Source organism: Pristis pectinata, chromosome 34 (assembly GCF_009764475.1).
Source record: "Pristis pectinata isolate sPriPec2 chromosome 34, sPriPec2.1.pri, whole genome shotgun sequence".
Classification (NCBI taxonomy): Eukaryota; Metazoa; Chordata; class Chondrichthyes; order Rhinopristiformes; family Pristidae; genus Pristis; species Pristis pectinata.
In genome coordinates, this window is record NC_067438.1 from 2044492 (window position 1) to 2064560 (window position 20069).

Sequence of the window (20069 nt, forward strand, 5' to 3'; positions counted from 1 at the left end):
TGTCTGGCATTAGGTTACAATGCCTGCAAAGTAAATAAACCGTTGGAAAAACTCAGCAGGTCAAGCAGCATCTATGGAGGCAAAGGTGTGGTCGATGTTTCAGGTTGAGACCCAGCATCCCTTTTCCTCCACAGATGCTGCTTGAACGTTGCGTTCTTCTGACAGAGTGGCCTGATCGAGGTGTATAAAATTACTGCCTGACCCGCTGAGTTCCTGCAGCAGTTTATTTTTTGCTCCCGATTCCAGTATCTGCAGTCTCTTATGTCTCCAGGTTACCATGCCAACCAGGGCTGGGGCTCAGTCCATCATCAGAGGGATGCCTGGTGTGGGGGAGGCCCATCGACTCAAACAACACGTCAAATCTTGAAATTGATTTCAACAAATCTGGTGACCTGTTGTGAGAGACACGCAGAACCTTGAAACCAGCCAGATTGTTGTGAATTCGAGTGATTTGCTCTCTCCTTCAGACTCCAGTCTACACTCTGTTGTTAACTCTCAGTTGGCAAAAGGATGTGATTGTGCTGGAGAGAAGAGATTCAGTGAGATGTCACCTGGATTGGTGGACTTCAATTACGGTGGGAGATTGGATAGGCTGGGCCTGCTTTCCTTGGAGGGAAGGAGGTGGAGGAGCGACCTGATCGAGGTGTATAAAATTACTTCCTGACCCGCTGAGTTCCTCCAGCAGTTTTTTTTGCACCATGTTGCAGCATCTGCAGTCTCTTGCGTCTCTGTGTAAAATTTGTAACAGGTTTAGCTTGGGTAAGAAGTCAGAATCTTTTTCCTGGTGGTGCATAGTTTGAGGAAAAGGTTTCAAAAGGATTTGAGGGAAATAACAGGCGTTTGGGGGCCTGTTCTGTCCGTCACTCAGCTGTAACTGACCCTCCCGGGTCAGCAGTCCACCACTGACCCAAGCTGAAATGACCGCTGGTGTGTCGGGTCTTCTGTCCCGGTCCCACACCCAACTCATCCCTGGAATCCAAGCTCCACAACTGGCCTCAACCTCTTGAAATGATCATCCGTTCACTCATCACACAGTACTGTGTAAACAAAAAGGACCTGGGAGTCACTGCTTTACAAATGTTACCAAAAATACGATAACTTCACAAAATATAGGCATAATACATCAAAGTACATGGATGAATACGGTAACTTTTATGTTTTACGCTTGAAATACATCTTCCAGCAGAGTGAAAAAGGTAAAATAAAGCAGCTCTGTATGAACAAAAATGTTTGTTCAACGAATGCATCAGATGAGCTGTTCCTGCACCAACATTAACCCATTCCGGGACTGTGCTTCAGTCTTTATTATGAATGAGCAGACAGTTTCATTGAATTGTGGAACAGCCTGTACTTATCATAATCCATTTCCACATTATTGTGACCTGCACAAAACAGAAATATTTCACATTTTCACTGCGTGGTCAATGGTAGAGACAAGATCATCACAGACTAGGAGCAAGGAATGAAGAATCTCATTGCTGCTGGTTTAGAACACAGCGATTAACAAAGCAGATCAAATGGTCTGTCCATCTCAAAATAATCATCTTATTAGATTTCAGGAACAACTGAAGTACAGGTTGCAGAAAGAGGCTGGACAGTAGGGAAAGGTTTGCAGAATTTGCTTCTCACAGGATCAGTCCCTGCTGATTCTCCCAGCTCTGCATTGCCACAGATTGGGAGCTGAAACCCCAAGAACTGGAGCCAACCACAGCGCTGCTATCTTTTCCATCTGTTTCCAGCACATTGTAACCAAGGTCCCCACTCTGACAGGAGCCTGGACTGACAGTCAAACTGTGGGCCTATAATGGGGCAACACAGACAAAATGCTGGAGGAACTCAGCAGGTCAGGCAGCATCTATGGAGAATCTCTTGGGTATACAATGGGGGTTGTTTTCTGTTTCTGAATGGGTTACCCTCTGTCAGGAGTGGGGACAATGATGGTTGAATAGGATATAGATAGACGGTTGGACCAAATAACCCATTTTGGTGCCTTATTTCCAATGGAATATGATGGAATAAGAACAGAAAATACTGGTAATGATCAGTGATCAGGCAGCGTCTGTGGAGAGAGAAAAGGAGTTAAGTCTGCAGGTCAGTGACATTGCCACAATCGAAAGGTCACCCTGTCTTTCTCCAGGGATACTTCCCGATCTATTAAACATTTCCCTCATTTTCTGTTTTCATTTCAGATTCCCAGCATCTGTAGCTGTTTGATTAAACCCAACCATGGTGTCTGGGGAAGGTGTGCACAAGTCAGGAGATGGGTGAGGACTTGTGAGGAAACTGAGGTGGAGTGGTGGACTGCAAGGATAGACGATTAGAGGATGCTGTTTTTGAGGAGAGGGCGATGAGACCAGATTTGAAGGAGTGGAGCAGAACTAACCAATGTCAGCTGACAGCAGGGCCAGGAAGGGAAGTTTAATGAAAAGGGGCGGTTTCAGGAAGTGAACCTCAAAATTTATTTTTCAGTCAAAGCAAGTTGGAGTCAGAAATTTTGTAAATATCTTACCTTCCAAAGTGCAAAGTAACTGCAGTTCTGAAAAGTAAGAACAGGACTGTGTCAGTATCCAAACTTCTGCAGCTGGTTCCACACTGTACATAGAGCAGAAATTTGGCATATCCCCTTTGACCTCTCATCAATTTTTATTGATGCACCATAGAAAGTATCCTATGCAGATGCATCACGGCTTAGTATGGCAACTGCTGTGCCCATGACTTCAAGAAATTGCAGAGAGTTGTGGACACAGCTCAGCACATCATGGTGACCAGCCTCCTTTTCATGGACTCTGTCTACTCTTCTCACTGCCTTGGTAAAGCAGCCAACATAATCAAAGACCCCTCCCACCCCAGATATTCTCTCTTCTCCCCCCTCCCATCAGGCAGAAGACATAAAAGCCTGAAAGCACGTACCATCAGGTTCAAGGACTGCTTCTATCCCATTGTTATAAGACTATTGAACGGTTCCATAGTACAACAAGATGGATACTTGACCTCTCAAGCTACCTGGTTTTGGTCTTGCACCTTATTGTCTACCTGCACTGCACTTTCCCTGTAACTGTTTTACCTTGTATCACCTCAATGCACTGTTGTAAAGAAATGATCTGTATGGATGGTATGAAGAAGTTATTCACTGTACCTCAGTACATGTGAAAGTAATAAACCAATTTATCCCCACTCACCATCTACTTATACCCTAATCTTAATCTTTGTTATCCTTTTGCCCTTAAATGTATTTATTGGACACCTTGCACTCTCTTTGATTTTACCTGAAGATATTTTTTCCACACCCCCTTTCTTTGATTGATTTCCCTCTAAATTCCACTCTGCACTCTCTGTACTGCTTGAGGTTTTCTGATGCCGAGCTTTTGTTCATTGACATAAGCTTTCCTCTTTTGCCTCATTCTGCCCCATCTGTTCTTTGACATTCAGGTGGCCCTAAATTTTTTTGGGTCCAATAATCTTTCTTAGCAGGAACATATTTGTTCTGGATCCTCACCATCACCTCTCTGAACATCACCCACTGATCTGGTTCTAATCTGATTACACTGAACTATACAAGTATGACATTTTAAAAAGTTTTAATCGAGATTAATGAAGAAACAGTTAGTATTATGAATTATATTGACAAGCAATTTTACATTTAGGTCTTAACAGAATTTATAATTGATGGCCTTTTGCTTAATGTTACATGAATGTCCTGCATCTCAATAGCAACTCACCTTACAGTTTTGATCACCCTGTTATAGGATAGATGTTATTATACTAGAAAGAGTGCAGGTAAGATTTACCAGGATATTGTCTGGACTTGGGGGCCCCCGAGTTGCAAGGAGAGGTTGCGTAGATTAAGACTTTATTCCCTGGAACCTAGGAGATCGAGGGGTGACCTGATCAAGGTATATAATACCATGAGGGAGCACACAAGAGATTCTACAGGTGCTAGAATCTGGAGCTACACACACACAAAATGCTGGAGGAACTCAGCAGATCAGGCAGAATCTATAGAGGGAAATAGATTTGAGGTTCTCAACCTGAAATAGGCATTTCAGGTTAAGACCCTTCTTCAGAACTGGAAAGGAAGAGGGTAGAATTTCCTTTCCAGTCCTGATGAAAGGTCTCGACCCAAAACGTCGTCTGTTTATTTCCCTCTGAGATCATGAGGGGCATAGACATGGTGAAAGCACTTAGGCTTTTTCCCAGGGAGGGGGGTACTAAAAACAAGAGGGCATAGGTTTAAGATCAGAGGCGAGACATTTAAAAGGGACATCAGAGGCAGTTTCTTCATGCAAAGGTTGATGCATTTTCAGAATGAGCTGCCAGAAATAGTGGTTGAGGCGGGAACATTAGTGACATTTAAAAGCCATCCAGGTAAGTACATTGATAGGAGAGGTTTAGAGGGCTATGGACCAAATGTGGACAGATGGGACTAGCTCACTGGGCAACATAGTTGGCATGGATGAGTTGGGCCGGAGGGCCTGTTTCCCTGCTGTATGACTCTATGACTCACTTTCTGTTCAGCTAATACTTAAATCAGCATTCAGAGGAAGTATCACCAGTAATAGGGTATTTGGTCCTGAACTGGAACTTCTTAACCTTAGGTTTCATTGGGTAGTGAAAAGAAACAAATAAAGTGCAATTATCAATGAACACTCTGAATTTTTACTTTATGAAGATACAACTGAGCATGGCTGGGCCTAGGACACAGTCCTGAGGGACTTCTACAGTGAAATACAGGGGCTGGGCCAGTGGACTGTTTTCCATGATGACTGTTGACCTCAGTTTTACCAATCAAATGTTATCTTGATATCAAGGGCAGTCATTCGCAGGTCACCTCCGGATTTGTCAAGTTTTGTTTGAACAGGACACACTTGGGCAAGTGTTCACATTGTCTGATCAATGTCAATGTTGTAAGCGCACTGAGGCACAGCTGTTTCTTTGAGTACCAATTTTCATTATTGCAGCTGAGAGATTACAACGTCCATTGGCCTTTGCTGTGGCTCGGACTCTTGGCCAATTCTTGATACCACGTTGAGTAAATTGAATTAACTTAAGACTGCAGTCCGTGATGGTGCCAATCTCAGGAGGAAGCCAAAAAGAAATATCCACTTGGAACTTGTGGTCAAACAGAGTTGGGAACACTTTAGCCTTGTTTGTAAGCCTTCACATGCAGTACATTGAGAAGGGGGAAGTTTGTGGAATCTTCTCCCACCATCAGCTATTTAATTGCCCGTCACCGAGGCCTGATCTGATCTACTGGGGCAGCTTAGGTTTGGACAAAAAATGCAACAGTTCCACGAACATTCTTAGTTCAATCGCCTTGTACTAAACATTGTGGTCTTACCTTTAATCATTTTATCTTCCTTTCTGTGGATCATTACATCAAAAGCAGCAGCTGTAAACACAAGGCCTGCAAACATCCAGAAAGTCACCAGCCAGATGTTGAATTTGGGGAAGAACTCATCTGAAAAGGTGAACGAAAATAAAATCAGTATTGGTTAGTGATGCCTAATACAGTACAGCAAGTACCAGGCTCTTTTTCTACACAGCACCAATTCTCAGCAGTAATCTTGGATACTGAATCTCAGCAGAAGTTTATTGGTGAATTACACTTTCACTAACAAGTGCACTTAACAAAGTAAAGAAGTTTCCCAAGACATTATTGTTAATGTAACTGGTGCAAAGACAGTAACACCAGTGAAAGGGGACATCAGGAGAGGTGCCCAAAGATAGTGTCATGGGGATCTTAAGGAAGATCTGCAAAGGGGTAGAAGCAGGATGCTAAGATGTAAGAGTGTGGAAAGATCAGTCCTGAAAATAGACCCTCAGTGGGTGAAGCATGATGAATACCATGAGCCCAAAAGGAAAATAGAATACACAATGTTTACAGAATTTAAGAATGATACTAAAAAAAAAAAATCGACAAGTGCAATCTCAAAGAGAAAAGTGTAAATATGCCAACCAGGTGACACAGCATATCACCTCACTGGAGAATCCTGCTATGTCTTTTATGGGTAACGTCATAACTGAAGAATTGATGGGATTTCTGATAAAAGTTGTCAAGTAAACAGGAATTCACTCCCAGAAATGGTGCTCGGAATTTACAGGAATGGTGAGCTGCAGGAGATCACCGGATACATAAAGCTCGGAGCAGATACTGGGGCCCCTCTCAGCACAGAGAGCAGGGAAGGTGGTGCAGGAGCTCACACCCCACAGTTATTCTTTGCAAAATAAGCCCAGGCTTCAAATATCCAACATCTAATTCAGTTTGCAGATGCACTGACACTGATGAGCCTCTGACACTAGAACAGGAGAGAAGCATTTCTTGATATTCTCTCTCCAGGAACTGGAAGGAGAAAAGAAAGAGATAGAAAGTAACCCAGCACAGCAGAACCCTCTGGACCAAGAACTCTGAGCAGAAATACTCTTTAGTGATTCCCTGTCACCCACAGTTGTTTGAAGAGTAACTGACATCCTCTATCTTCATTGTGTGTTGTGGAGCAAGAGGAGAAGGAATTTCCTGGTAGTCTCCAGGAGGCAACAGCCATTAGCAGAAAAGTATCTGGACATCAATAGGAGTGGCCTAGATACAAGAAGAACACTGACAGATCAAGAACTGCAGCGGAGCTGTGAGGGAGATTTATGACACGGGAGGAAATGACTGCACAGAGGGAGCTCCCAGACGACGTGGGAGGGGCAGCTTCACCACTGGACTGATCCTTTGCTGAAACAACAGGACCCGTTGATCATGGAGCTTGATAGCAATGGGAGTTGTCTGTTGCCAGATCCTTTGCGGCAGGTGAAACTTTAACACAAGCCCATTACAAATAACAGGGCCGTGTGCCAGCAAGCCAAGGTCCAATATTGTCTACAAACATTAGTGAGGCACATTCCACATGGAGCCAAGGAATTTCCAAACAGTATCTTCCCATTACCCTAAAGGCATTATTCAGACCACAGATAAAAACTTTTGTGTGTCATGCACTGTATAAGTCACAGCTGATTTCAGTCTGATACCTGTTAGCAGTTTACCAATCCCATCGATTCTGGTGAAGGTCAGCGCTGAGATGTACTCCTGGTGAAATGTGGGAACATCAGGGAAACTCCACCAAACCCCATCCCCAGCAAAAGAATAAAAACTTCATGGACACAAACTTGGTCATCATTCCAGAAAGATAAAGACCAAAGCATTCCTTGCCCCTCCTGTACCACTCTGTTCGTGTTAGGATGGCCGTTCAGTGCAAAATCAGCTACTTGAACTAACATTAAACAGAAGACATGTGTATCCCACAATAATACACAGATCCCTTCTTTAGTAGTGACAAATGCACTGGACCCAGATTTCTTTATCCTGATTGCCAGCATTAGAATATGGGCTCCCACATACCTGATATCTGGAGATGGGCCTCTCGTATTTCTCTCAATGGCTGACTGTGGATGAAACACGAAAACTTGTTCACGGAATCACTTGTGACATCAATGTGACTGTGGACAGTGATGAGGCCTCTGGACCCCTCTGTAAATCGTGTGTCAGACAGTGCTATCACATCTTGTCCGCTCCCATCCACCCACCGTATCTGTGGCTCAGGATACCACCCATCGGATTTACACACCACATGAACTCCGTGCTTGTTGTTTTCCTCCAGGTGAATCCAGGGCCGGAGTCCAAAAACTGCAAATGGGATTTAATTAGTACCAACGATGATACGGCGGAACACGTGAAGGAAAGGGCTCTCCATGTTTGAGGGCCATCAAACAGTGATAAGCCTTGCACTGCAAAATCCTGCTGTGGATTAATAATTTCTAACTGGAGGGACTCACCTTCAACTCGTAGCCTGAGCACCGCCTGTTCATGGAATGTGCTGGATTTGATGGAACATGTGTAGCTCCCTTCATCTGATACTTTTATCCCCTTCAGCTTAAGTGAGGTATTTCCACGGGGAAACTCTTCCTGAAAAAGTTCCGTCCTCCTTCGATAAGCCTTGTCCTGCACATCAGGTTGATCCTGTCTGCCGGTGTATAAATGTAAACCAGCGAACCTCCAGGTTGTCCAGAGATATACCTGGAATCAACTGGCACTCCATACAACATCTTCACCCATTCTGACTATGAGGGGATTGACTGGCACAATGACACGGGATTCCTCTGGGAAAATATAACGTATAAAAACAATTCAATTTTTAGAATTCTTCAAACAATCACAGTGCAGCAGGAAGATCTACAAGAGCTTTGCGCTGCTCATGAATACCATTGGTGTATACCGAGATAGTAATTTTTCGGACCAGGAGAAGTCCTTTGACAGAACATCTCACATATATGATGGATGTGGTCTCCAAAATTGACTTTGGGGTGAGAATCAGGGATGTTATACAAAGATATCAGTCGTGCAGTCCAAATTATGGGTGGGAAACAAAGCTTCCCATTCAACCTGGAGTCAGGCAAAGCTGCCCACTCTCCTCTCTCTTGTTTGTGTGTTGTGTTGTGCCTTTTGTTGAGTCCAACAGGGAGGTTATGGACATAAGAAGGGTGACGATGCCCAGCAGTGGGGAGAAAGGTCAAAATCTCCCTGTGCATGGACAACATCAGAAACTTTTGCTTGGATCCACTGTTGGTCCATGGATCAATCAACTTCTGTGACCAGTTCAAATAGACCTCGGGGCAGAGTCAATCGCAGCAAAGGTGAGGCCATGTCCTTCAGCAGTTGGTCTAACCAATCCTCTGCCCTCCTTACCACCAGCTCCAATTATCTGAAAGTGTTGGGAATCTGGTTCAGAGTGGCTGGAATACAAGGCAAGGAGACGTTGGCAATCAAATACTGTCAACTGGCATATTCTAAGGTAGTGGGGGGGGGGGGGGAAGGGAGAGGAGTACACCCAGGCAGGGGATAGGTGAGTTCAGGTGATAGGTGAGTCCAGGTGAGGGGGGGGGGGGAAGGTAGGTGGAGGAGACCTGAACTCACCTATCACCTGCCTGCGTGTGCTCCTCCCCATCACCCACACCTTCTTATAGTGGCTTCTGCCCTCTTCCTTTCCAGTCCTGATGAAGTGTCTTGGCTCAAAATGTCGACTGTTTATTTCCCTCCATAGGTGCTGCCTGACCTGCTGAGTTCCTCCAGCACTTTGTGTGTATTGCTCCAGACTCCAGCATCTACAGAATTTTGTGTGTCCCCGTGTCATGGCCTTCTGCAGTAACACACACCACATGGAGCTGTGCAGTGAGAAGCTGCTGAATGCCATAGGAACAGACAGCGTCAGGGTGTAAAGAGACATTTCACACAGAGTGTGAGGGGGAACGATGAGAAAAGGCCTTTATTTGGATCTAAAGAATCTGGCTTCAGACCACCCCAGAGCGATTCACTGCCATTGTAAGGCAGGAAAAGTAGAAGCAATTTATTATTATTGATTTATTATTGTCACATGTACCGAGATAGAGTGAAAAACATTTGTTTTGCATGCCATCCAGATAGGTCAGCGCTCCCTCAGCCCTGCAATGGAACAACAGCCTAAATGTCAGTGCCCACAGCTCCTGAATGGGATTTCAACCCAAAACCTTCTGACCCATGTGATCACTGACTGGGTCTGTCCCTGCCAGTATAAATTCATCCCGTAGATTAGTTCGAGTTGCACAAACTTCAGGACAAGGTGTGAGTGATACTTGCACTGACGATTCCATTGCTCACCCATCATCACAGCGCGGACCAGCAGACACACAAAACTGCAGCATCTTCCCTTCATCACAGGAGTGATTAATTGAAATGTTTCACCTGGAAAGAGAACACTGAGTTATACGTTTGATAGACGCATAACTACAGAACTGAAATTAATTTGCCTGACCTGGTGAGTGTTTCCAGCACGTTCTGGTTTTGTTACTCTGCATGTTTATTAATGCTTTTGACCAGTGCAACCATTTAGAAAACATCACCACATTAGCAAAAAGAGTGGACTCAAGGACAGCTTCTTCCCCACTGCTCTCAGACTTGGGAACCAGTCACCTCTGCCACACCCCCTTCCCCATGGTGCTGCCACCTGCTCCAACCCTTAACTCTACCTCTTCCATTATTCTCACTTTAGCAGTTCCTTTCCACTGCTTCAGTTTGCACTCTGCACTTTGTACCATTCTGTGGTTTTGCATTTGTTGCTGTATTTATTATTCCCATGTATACTGTTTATTCTGTGAGCTTCATGTGAACAAGAAATTTCATTTCACCCTGGTGTATATGACAATAAACTAACCTGAATCCAGAATTTCAGACAAATACACAAGGCATTTACCCAGCGAAATCCCACTGCAAAATTTCAGGGCTGACATATTTTGCTTAACTGGAGCTTTCTCTGTGTTATTAAGCTGTTTTTTTATAAACAAAATATTTTGACGAATGCAGGAAATGCAGTTTACAAATTTCCCATAAGTTTCAGAAAATTCACAACATTATGCACTTTCACAGTTACTGTAAAGAACACAGATGAGAAGAAAGCCAGGAAAATTCCAGTAGACAAGGCTGTGAAATCACTGAACTGCAGTCACAATACAGGGCACATTGCAGGGGGAATTGGAACAACTAACAATTGGTTCACAAGCTGAAGAGGAGGAAATTATTGCCCTTCAAGAATTCAGACAACAACAACATATGACACCAGGCATCAGGAATTTTCACTACGAGGAATTCTGAGCAGTTTCATTCTGGCCATTGTAGGAAAAATATCAAATACTGAAGCACAGTTTGTCGGGATTACAGAGCAAAGTCACTTGGAACCATTTTGTTCAAAAGAGAATTGTTAAATAACTACCAGACCCATGGACAAGGCGATTTAATCCTTACAATATTGAAGTAAACTAGAGACTTGAATTGAATAAAATTCAAGTCTCAGTTAATGTTGCAGTTGTACAAAACTCTGGTACATATGGAATATTGTGGTCAGTTTTAGAAAGATGCCATTAAGCTGGAAAGAGTTCAGAGGAGATTTATGAGGATGTTGCTGGGACTGGAGGGACTGAGTTATGGAGAGAGGTTGAGCAGGTTGGGACTTTTTTCATTGGAGCGTAGGAGAATAAGGGGTATAAAATCCTGAGGGGCATAGATAGGGTGAATGCACACACTTTCTCCCAGGGTTGGAGAATCCAGAACTAGAGGGCATAGGTTTAGGGTGAGAGGGGAGAGATTTAATAGGAACCTGAGGGGCAACTTTTTCACCCAGATGGTGGTCCATACATGGAACGAGCTGCCAGAGGAAGTGGATGAGGCAGGTACATTAACAACATTGAAAAGGCACTTGCACAGGTACGTGGAGAGGACAGATTTAGAGGGATATGGGCCAAACATGGGCAAATGGGAGTCTTGGTTGGCATGGAACAGTTGGACCGAAGGGCCGGTTTCCTTGCTCTTTGACTGAATAACAAGAGAGAACACAAGTTCAAATCCCACCATGACCACGAGAACTGAAATACAGTCTCTGGTGAAGTGGACATCACCTGGTATGGGTGAAAGTGAACGTGAAGCAGCCAAAATGATTCCCAAATGTCCTTTCAGATGGATTCCTGCTGCCTTGCCCCAGATGACTCCGTCCCTGCTGTGGCTGACACTTACGGTAAATAATGAAACCTCTGCACTTTGAGAACACCTCTCACAACCGCAAGATTCCAAAAAACACTTCTTTGTCATAGAGCGCGCAAGACTTGCAGTTTCAACAACTAGAAAGATCCCTGCCAGCCTGATTTAAGTATTTTAAACATTTTATCATTCCTGTTTTCCTGGTATTTGTTCCAATAGCTCTCTTAATGAAATGGTTAAATGGGATACAGACATAATTAGATGCATTTCCAAAGGGGACTGCGAGATGGCAGGAAGACGATATTAATCTCTGAGTAAAGAATATTCCAGTGGCATCTACTTTGCCTTACTTCCATCTATAAACCTCCAACCTCGTTCTGCTATAAAATTCCTTCATTTCTCCTTGTTCATCACTTTCTCCTGAGATGATTCTTACAATTCTTTAACGCTTCTTATAATTATTTGATGATTTTTTAAATAACTACTTTTAAAAGATACATGGATGGGAAAGGTTTAGAAAATTATGGGCCAAATGCTGGCAAATAGGGACAACTTGGATGGGGATCTTGGTAGGCATGGACCAGTTGGGCCGAAGGGCCTGTTTCCGTGCTGTACGATTCTATTTTGAGAGAGAAGACTGTGCAGGTTTACCAGTTCTGATCATTATAATAATGCTGGAAGTACAGAGGCTGGGGACATATCACGCTCATCTGCGACCCCTCTACAGCCAAACAGCTTGCCAATAATCATGGTCACAGCTGGCCATTTAGATGAGCCATTAGTACCAAATACAGACCTCACATGAAAGCTTTTAAACCAGAAAAACAAACCACCGATTGTTGCTTAGGAATGAAGGGTGAGAACCGAACCAGAATGTTTCATACTGAACCTAAACCAGAAAACATTCTGTTCAAAAGCAGAGTCACAGCAGAGAAACGGGCCTTCCGGGCTGTCAGTGTTTGTGCATCACACGAACCTCCGCCCATTCGACTTCATTCGCCTTAACACAGCGGAACATCACCGCTCCCCACATCCCGTCGCCGCCACCCCACCCAGGTTCTCTCTCCGCCCTGTGGTTAATCTCGATTTGCCCTCAGTGCATATGCAAGTCCTTCACCTCAAGCACATTTCATCGAAAAGCAAGTCCCAGTGAATGTTATACTGATGAACCCACGTTTAGGTAACCCCACAACAGCCACTTCTAACTTCTCAAATGGGACTTTTTTTTCCTTATTGCACAATTAGTTGGACCTCATGATCAAATCCCATTTGATTGTGGGTGTGTGTAGATGTGGGGACGAGCTCTGTGCAGCCTATCCCCACGTTCAGGGCCCGGGAATCCCCACCCGCCCAGTGACCGAGAGTTTCAGCGCGGGGAACAGGGAGTTTCCCTTCTTCCAACCGACCGCCTCGCAGCCAATTCCCGCCCGTCCCAGACTGAAAGTCGCCGCTGGGAAGAAACAAACCTCAGGACCCGGCCAGTTTCCCCGAGGAGACACCGACTGCCGCCTCCCTGAGCTGCAGGATCTCCCGCTCTCCCCAGTCCCCTGACCGGACAGACTCGCCGCTCCGGCTCCGGGAACGAAGCGAAGCCTCCGCCGGAGCCGCCCTCGGGGGGCGTGGGCCGGCCCGGAGCAGTGGGTTTCCCTTCCACTGACTCCCGCTGGGAAATAGGAAAGTGACCGCTTGGTCCCAGCGGCTCCCGTGCGGTGAAATGTTCCTGAGCCCACTCACCTGATCAGCCCTGGAGCAGCCGCTTCCCCTCTAGCCGACACCCTCCTCAAGCAGAACTCGGTGCCCGCACTCTGTCCCCGCTCCCCGTGGGGGGTTTGTAACCTGGAGGAAGATCCTTGAAAATAAAAGAATTTCCAAAAACTGGGTCATGATAAAATGGGAGGGACGAGCTGAGATCTGCAATGAATTGGAAAGGCCACGGGTGGAATCGGGATGATTCAGTTTAATTTATCGCCGCCTATGGAACAGGTCATGAGGCCCACGATGTTGTAAGAATGATAGGACCGCATTAGTGGGAGATTTTAATTTCCTCGGTATTGACTGGACTACCTCGAGCGTCAACGGCAAGGACTGGGTGGAATTTGAGAAATGTGTCCAGGAAAGTTTCCTGAGTCAATATATAGAGGGCCCTACTCGGGAGGGTGCAATACTTCACCTCCTCTTGGGGAAGGAGGCAGGGCAGGTAACAGAAGTGGCGGTCAGGGAGCACTTTGGTTCGAGTGACCACAGTCCTAATAGTTTTAAGCTAGTGATGGAAAAGGGTCGGACGGGCCCACAGGTCAGGGTCCTCAACTGGAGCAGGGCTAATTTTGGGGGAATTGGGCAGGATCTAGCAGCGGTCGATTGGGGGAGCCTGTTTGAAGGGGAAGGAGCGAAGAGCAAATGGAAGGCTTTTAAGAGTGTGATATCAAGAGTCCAGGGGCAGCGTGTTCCTGTCAGGGTGAAGGGTAAACCTGGTATGTTTAGGGAGCCCTGGTTGACCAGAGATATTGAGGCTCTAGTCAAAAGAAGGAAGCACACATCAGGTTTAGGAGGCCGGGGACGTGAATTCCTTGAAGAGTATAAAAATATTGAGAATGCTAAGAGGGGAATCAGGAGGGCAAAGAGAGGATGAAATGGATCTGGCAGGTAAGGTTAATGGGAATCCCAAGAGGTTCTACAGCTATATAAAGAGTAAAAGGGTGGCTAGGGAGAGATGTTGGGGCAGAATGTATTCCATGGACACCGGACAGGAGTAGGTTAAACTCCTCTGAGGACACTGGAGAGGAGAGGGTTAAACTTCCAGTGGACAGGAGGTGGGTTAAACTCTTCTAAGTATACTAGACAGGAATGGGTTAAACTCTTCCAAGGACGTTGGACAGGAGCTGGTTAAACTGCTCTGAGGATGTTGAACAGGAGTGGGTTAAACTGCTCTGAGCACACTGGACAGCAATGTGTTAAAGAGTTGTGAGGATACGGGGCAAGAGCGGGTTAAAGCCTTCCCGCGGACACTGAACAGGAACAGGTCAAACCTCAGTGGGCGCTGGGTGAAGGGCACTTGGGGAGTTGGGCCACAGACAGCAGACTGTTGGACGAGCTGGTCTCCGGAGGAGAGAACGAGGGAGGCCGGTCAGAGTGTGTTGGGATCGTCATGTCTGGAGGCCTCTCTCCTGTTCCTCAAAATGAATCTTAAACATGAGTGACAAGTATCCCACGTGCCCTGGAAACCATCCACCCTCCCTCATACTTCCTTGGGTCTGTGGACACACATTGCACGGCCCCACTGCTCCTCCACACATCTCACTGTTGTACCATATTGTCTACATTCCCATTGGCTCACTTGCCCTCCCAAAATACATTCCCTAAAGTGTAAAATTGCTCCAGAGGGTGACTCAGCTGCAGAGAGGAAGTAAAGTGAGAAGAGACAGGATCTGAATGGTGGCACTGTAATGGAGAGTGATACAGTGACACGTTGATGCAGATCAAGTAAAGCAGCAATATAAGTACTGAAGAGTGATGCAGGCATGTGTTCCACTTCTCCCTCCTCCCTTGGATTACCCCCTACCCTGGCTGCAGTTTATTTTGTGATAAAATTCAGCATTTCCCAAAAAGATCAGTAATGCCAGGATTTTCTCTTTAACGCACAGATACTGAAGTGGGGAGATAATGAAACTACTCATACTGAGGGGTCTCAATGGGGAGAAAGTCTTTCCATTGGTAACTAAAGGACACAGGTTTAAGACGATCCGAATAAGAACGAGAGGGGAGACGATGAGAACATTACACAGTAGTTAAGATGATGGTCTGGAACACACTGCCCGAGGCATTGGAAACTGATCCACTAGCGTCCAGCAGAAAATTAGATAAACAGAATCAGATTTATTATCACTGACATATGATGCAAAGTTTGTTTTGCGACAGCAGTACAGGGCAAAGACATAAAATCTATAAATTACAAAAATAAATAAATAGTTCAAAAAAAGGGAATATGAGATAGTGTTCATAGATTGGACCGTTCAGAAATCTGATGGCGGAGGGGGATAAGCTGTTCCTGAATCACTGAGTGTGGGTCTTCAGGCTCCTGTACCTCCGCCCCCGATGGTAGTAACGGGAAGGGGGCATGTCCTGGATGGTGAGGGTCCTTAGTGATGGATGTCGCCTTCTTGAGGCACCCCCTCTTGAAGATGTCCATGATGGTGGGGAGGGTTGTGCCCGTGATGGAGCTGACTGAGTCTACACGGTAGTGTAGCGGTTAGCCTAATGCTTTACAGCGCCAGCGACCCGGGTTCAAATCGGGCCGCTGTCTGTAAGGAGTTTGTACGTTCTCCCCGTGTCTGCGTGGGTTTCCTTCGGGTGCTCCGGTTTCCTCCCACATTCCAAAGACGTCCCAGAACGCTCTACGCAAAAGGTGCATTTCACTGTGTTTCGATGTACATGAAACTAACAAAGAGATCTTGTCTTGCGATCCTGTACCACGGAGGCTCCGTACCAGGCGGTGATGCAACCAGTCACTTCAAGGGGAAAAAAAATTACTGAACTATGGCGAAAGAGCAGGGAGTGGGGAGGGTACGAATGGGAAGTTTTAAAGAGTTGGTGTGGGCACAACAGACTGACCAGCCTCCTCCCGTGCATTTTGATCCCCTAACAGACACGATGCAACATCTCGACATCTGGCACCAGGAGGTCCCTGTAGTGGGAGCAGCTGAAAGACCCAGTGAGTTCCCCAGTTAAGTGAGTTTCACTGGCACCAGTCACACTTCATCTTTTAAAATAATTTTATTGGAGCTTAAAAGAACAAGGCAATGTTGAAATAATTTACAAACAATCCTCCAAAATAAGTTTAAACAAATGATATCACATAAAGAGAAAATTGACTTTACTGGTAATCGTCACGTATGGTTGAATTTGTTAATACCTGTTTGTCCAGGCTCGATACCTCACAGAACCACATTGTCCTTTTTATTGGATTCGATGGTGAGCCCCACCCACCCCAATGTTCACTCTCCCACTGGCCACTGTTCTAAGCAACAGGCAGAGCATGAGGTAAAACTAGCCCTCTGTCTGGGAGATGCGTTGATCCTTTGAAGTCAACATCAAAGGTTCGGCCGTCATGGATAACCAGACCTCCACACATATTGGGAGGACATGTTGCATTGTTATTGACTTAAGCAGCATTCAAACTCAATAAATTAAATAACCAAGGATTATTTCCTATCCCTTATTTGCAGACGGCAGTTTCATTAGCTTAAAACATTTGACCAAATTCGGAATAAAGACATTCCCTTTGCTCCTATCTCCAGCGGGAGATGAAAATTCCCCAGCGCTTACGTCGAGCATGTCTGACTGGTGCTGAGAGAGAGGTAGTCAGGAAGGGACCAGGACAGCTGCTGTACACCGACAGCCAACCACTGGAGGGTTGCACTGATGGTCTGAGGTTTGGTAGCAATGCTCACCGTTCCAGTGGGTGCCCTGGGGATCCAAGCTCCTTCCCCAGACACTGGAGGTGATGAGCCAGGCCTTGGTTTAAATGAAGTTGTGGCCTTTTCCTGAAATTGATCACAGCAACAACAGCCGAGCTGGCAACCCACGGGAGACACTGGTCATGCTTTCCTAAGGCGTACCCTCCAGGACTAATCAACACTCCCAGATTTTGTTCATTGTCAATAAGAAACCAGTTGCTGGAAGTGGAGACAACTGTCGAGAGTGCGGGTGAGAACGGACCCGGATCAGTTAAACATTGAATACACGGCACCAACGGTCCAAATGAAAACCGTCAGCAAATCCAGAGCCCTGTTCCTAGAAGTCTTTTCTCTCTGAACAAGCCTTTCATTAGCAAAATTTAAAAGCCACCTAGATACATAGATAGGAGAGGTTTAGAGGGCTGTGGGCCAAACACGGGCAGATGGGACCAGCTCGCTGGGCAACACAGTCAGCATGGACAAGTTGGGCCGAAGGGCCTGTTTCCGTGCTGTGTGACTCTCAGTGGAATGAATTCCTGACAGCTTCTCTGTGTCCCATTTATCCCTCTGTTCTGCAGTACAAGGGAAAGACTCTGAACCTACTGTATAAAGGAGGTGTCATCCGGTGAGGGGTGGATCTGGTGACCAACCTCCAGGAAGCAACAACGATGGAGAACTGCCCATCAGGGCAGCTGTCAGAAACCGGTGGCTAACTTAACATTTGTTACAAAGCTCTACACTGCTTTCGAAGTACTGGAAGCAACAAGCGAGTGTGTTAAGATGATAATGCCCTTCATAAAATGCATTACAACAAAACGTTGTATCTGCCCTGCTTGTTCCATCCCCTCCCTGACCCCACACAAACCAAATCATCAGCCCTCTAACTCGGGATCAAACACAGCAAGGATGAAAAATATCCCTTTGCTCCTCGGTTACAAGAATAAATTTTTTCAACTTACTTATTAATACCCCAATAGTGTGGCATCTGTAAACTAGTGAGGACTCCAGTGAGAGAATTATCTCTGGATGAATGCTCACCGTCTTTCTACACTTGGAAAGTGGGAGGATTATCAGGTTAAATTAAATAGGTGAAAGATGCCGGTAAAGTGGTGGGATTAAAAATCCATTAGGATTCTGAACTGTCGTATTTGTTAAAATCCTGATGTGACTTTTGGGTTCTTGGTCACAACAAGTTAAGCTGGCAGGGATGTGTCTTAATCAAATCTAACGTTGCTAAGGTAAATCATGTCTTAACATTTACTAGGCTGACAGGATATCAGCAGAGAAGTGGAATTAGTTACAGACAAGCCATGCTGTGATAGAATGATGGACAGACTCAGTAGGATTGAATGGTCAGCTCTTTCCCCTATGTTCCAATGTTAAAGCTACACTGAGGAAATAGTTTTTGCAATGAAAACAGAATTTTTTTCACATGGGGCTTGACAAGTCAGATGCAGGGACGAGGTTTCCCTGGGCTGGAATTTCTAGAGCCAGAAGTCAGTCTAACAGTAAAGGGTTGGCAATCCAGAACCGTGAGGAGAAAAAATTTCTACCTTCACAGGGTGACGAGTCCTTGGAATCCTCTGTCCCTGAGGGCAGTGGAGGTTTCATCGTCCAGTGGATTCAAGACGGGGATCAACAGATTATTTTAGTTATTAGGAAAGTGAACAGATGTAGTGTAAGTCCACCACAGCAGCACCGAGGGAAATGATCAGCTGTGATCTCCCCAGAGCGAGGGATAAACATGTTGTCCCTCCCTGCAGAGATGCTTCCTGGTCTGTCGAGTTTTTCCGGCGATTTCAGGTTTTGTTGCAGAAATGCTTCTCGGTTTATATCACTTTATCTTTCTCCTTGCCTGCTGAGAATTTTCAGCAGCCTGCTTCTAATGGTATGGTCGCTGGAAACACTCAACAGAACAGGAGAGATATGAAGTTATTAAAATGGAAAAGCATTTAAGCAATAAAAACTGAAATCAGTAGAAATACTCAGCAGACTGGGAAGCATCTATGGAGGAAGAGACGAGGTGATTCCAATGGACGACCTTTCATCAGAAACCCTGCAATCATTCTGCTGCTGCAGAAACACCAACCAGCTGCTAACTGCCCCATTGTAAGGACTCAATGTGCTGGTGTGCACCTCCTTCTGCAACCAAGCCTGTTGTCAAATTAAATTCTGTTAAACCTGTAGGGACTGCAGCACCACAGAAATAACCGGTGGAACACACGAGATTTGTACAGCCCTCCTGAAAGATTCTCAGTATTTCTCTGTCTCACACATTCTCAGTCATTGCTGCAGTCTAGGCACACACTCCGTGCAGTAACAAGTCATTCATTTAACAATTCTCAGCATTAAAGCAAAGTAAAAAGATAAGCAAACAATTAGAAAATTAAAAAGAGAACTAAAATTGGGCTTGAAATAAATTCCCGAATGCTAATGGATGCTGAGCCTTCGGACAGTCGCTCCTGATGAAGCAGCTCACCCAGAAGCTTTGGGTCTAATTTCGTCCTACCAGATGCGGATGCACCTGCTTTGGATTCTGGGATTTTCCTTCTTATCCCTGACCCCCGATTCCTTCCGTTTCTCATTTCAGTGATTCCGGAGCCTGAGGAACACCCGAGGGGCCATTCCTTCCCAGAATACTGCTGACTTGTCTTGATGCAGTTATCTCCAAGCCCTTGTTTAACCAATCCCTGACATCTTAACAGTGCCACGTATAAACTCACCCAGCTTGAAGATGACTTTGCCTTCTAACAGTGCAATTCCTCTACCTCGACAGTATAACTTCAAGAGTTAACACTAAATGATCACAAGAACTCCATCTGGTGGAATCCATCAGGTGAAAATCAAGTTGATAGAGGGAAAGACTGAACAACAAATCCCATTTTCGGCAATATTCACTCTAAACAAACACAGCACAAACTTTCTTGGCAGACTCAAACAATATTTTTTTCTTCTAAAAATAGAGGTGGATCTTTTCTTCAGGAATTTAAAGTAATGGCTTGGATTAGAAATGAAGTCTCTGGCTTATCGCCCTTGGCCTGTAAACGCCACACGTTTGCCCCATTAGAAGGAAG

At 45.3% G+C, this 20069-nt stretch overlaps 1 long non-coding RNA gene across 1 annotated transcript; it reads left to right on the forward strand.

Annotated features, from left to right (window-relative positions):
- Positions 1-9548: 9548 nt before the first annotated feature.
- Positions 9549-16245, forward strand: LOC127586080 (uncharacterized). Its single transcript, XR_007958627.1, has 3 exons — positions 9549-9830; positions 11522-11579; positions 16185-16245. It is a non-coding gene; the product is annotated as an uncharacterized LOC127586080 (long non-coding RNA).
- The last annotated feature ends 3824 nt before the right edge of the window (positions 16246-20069 follow it).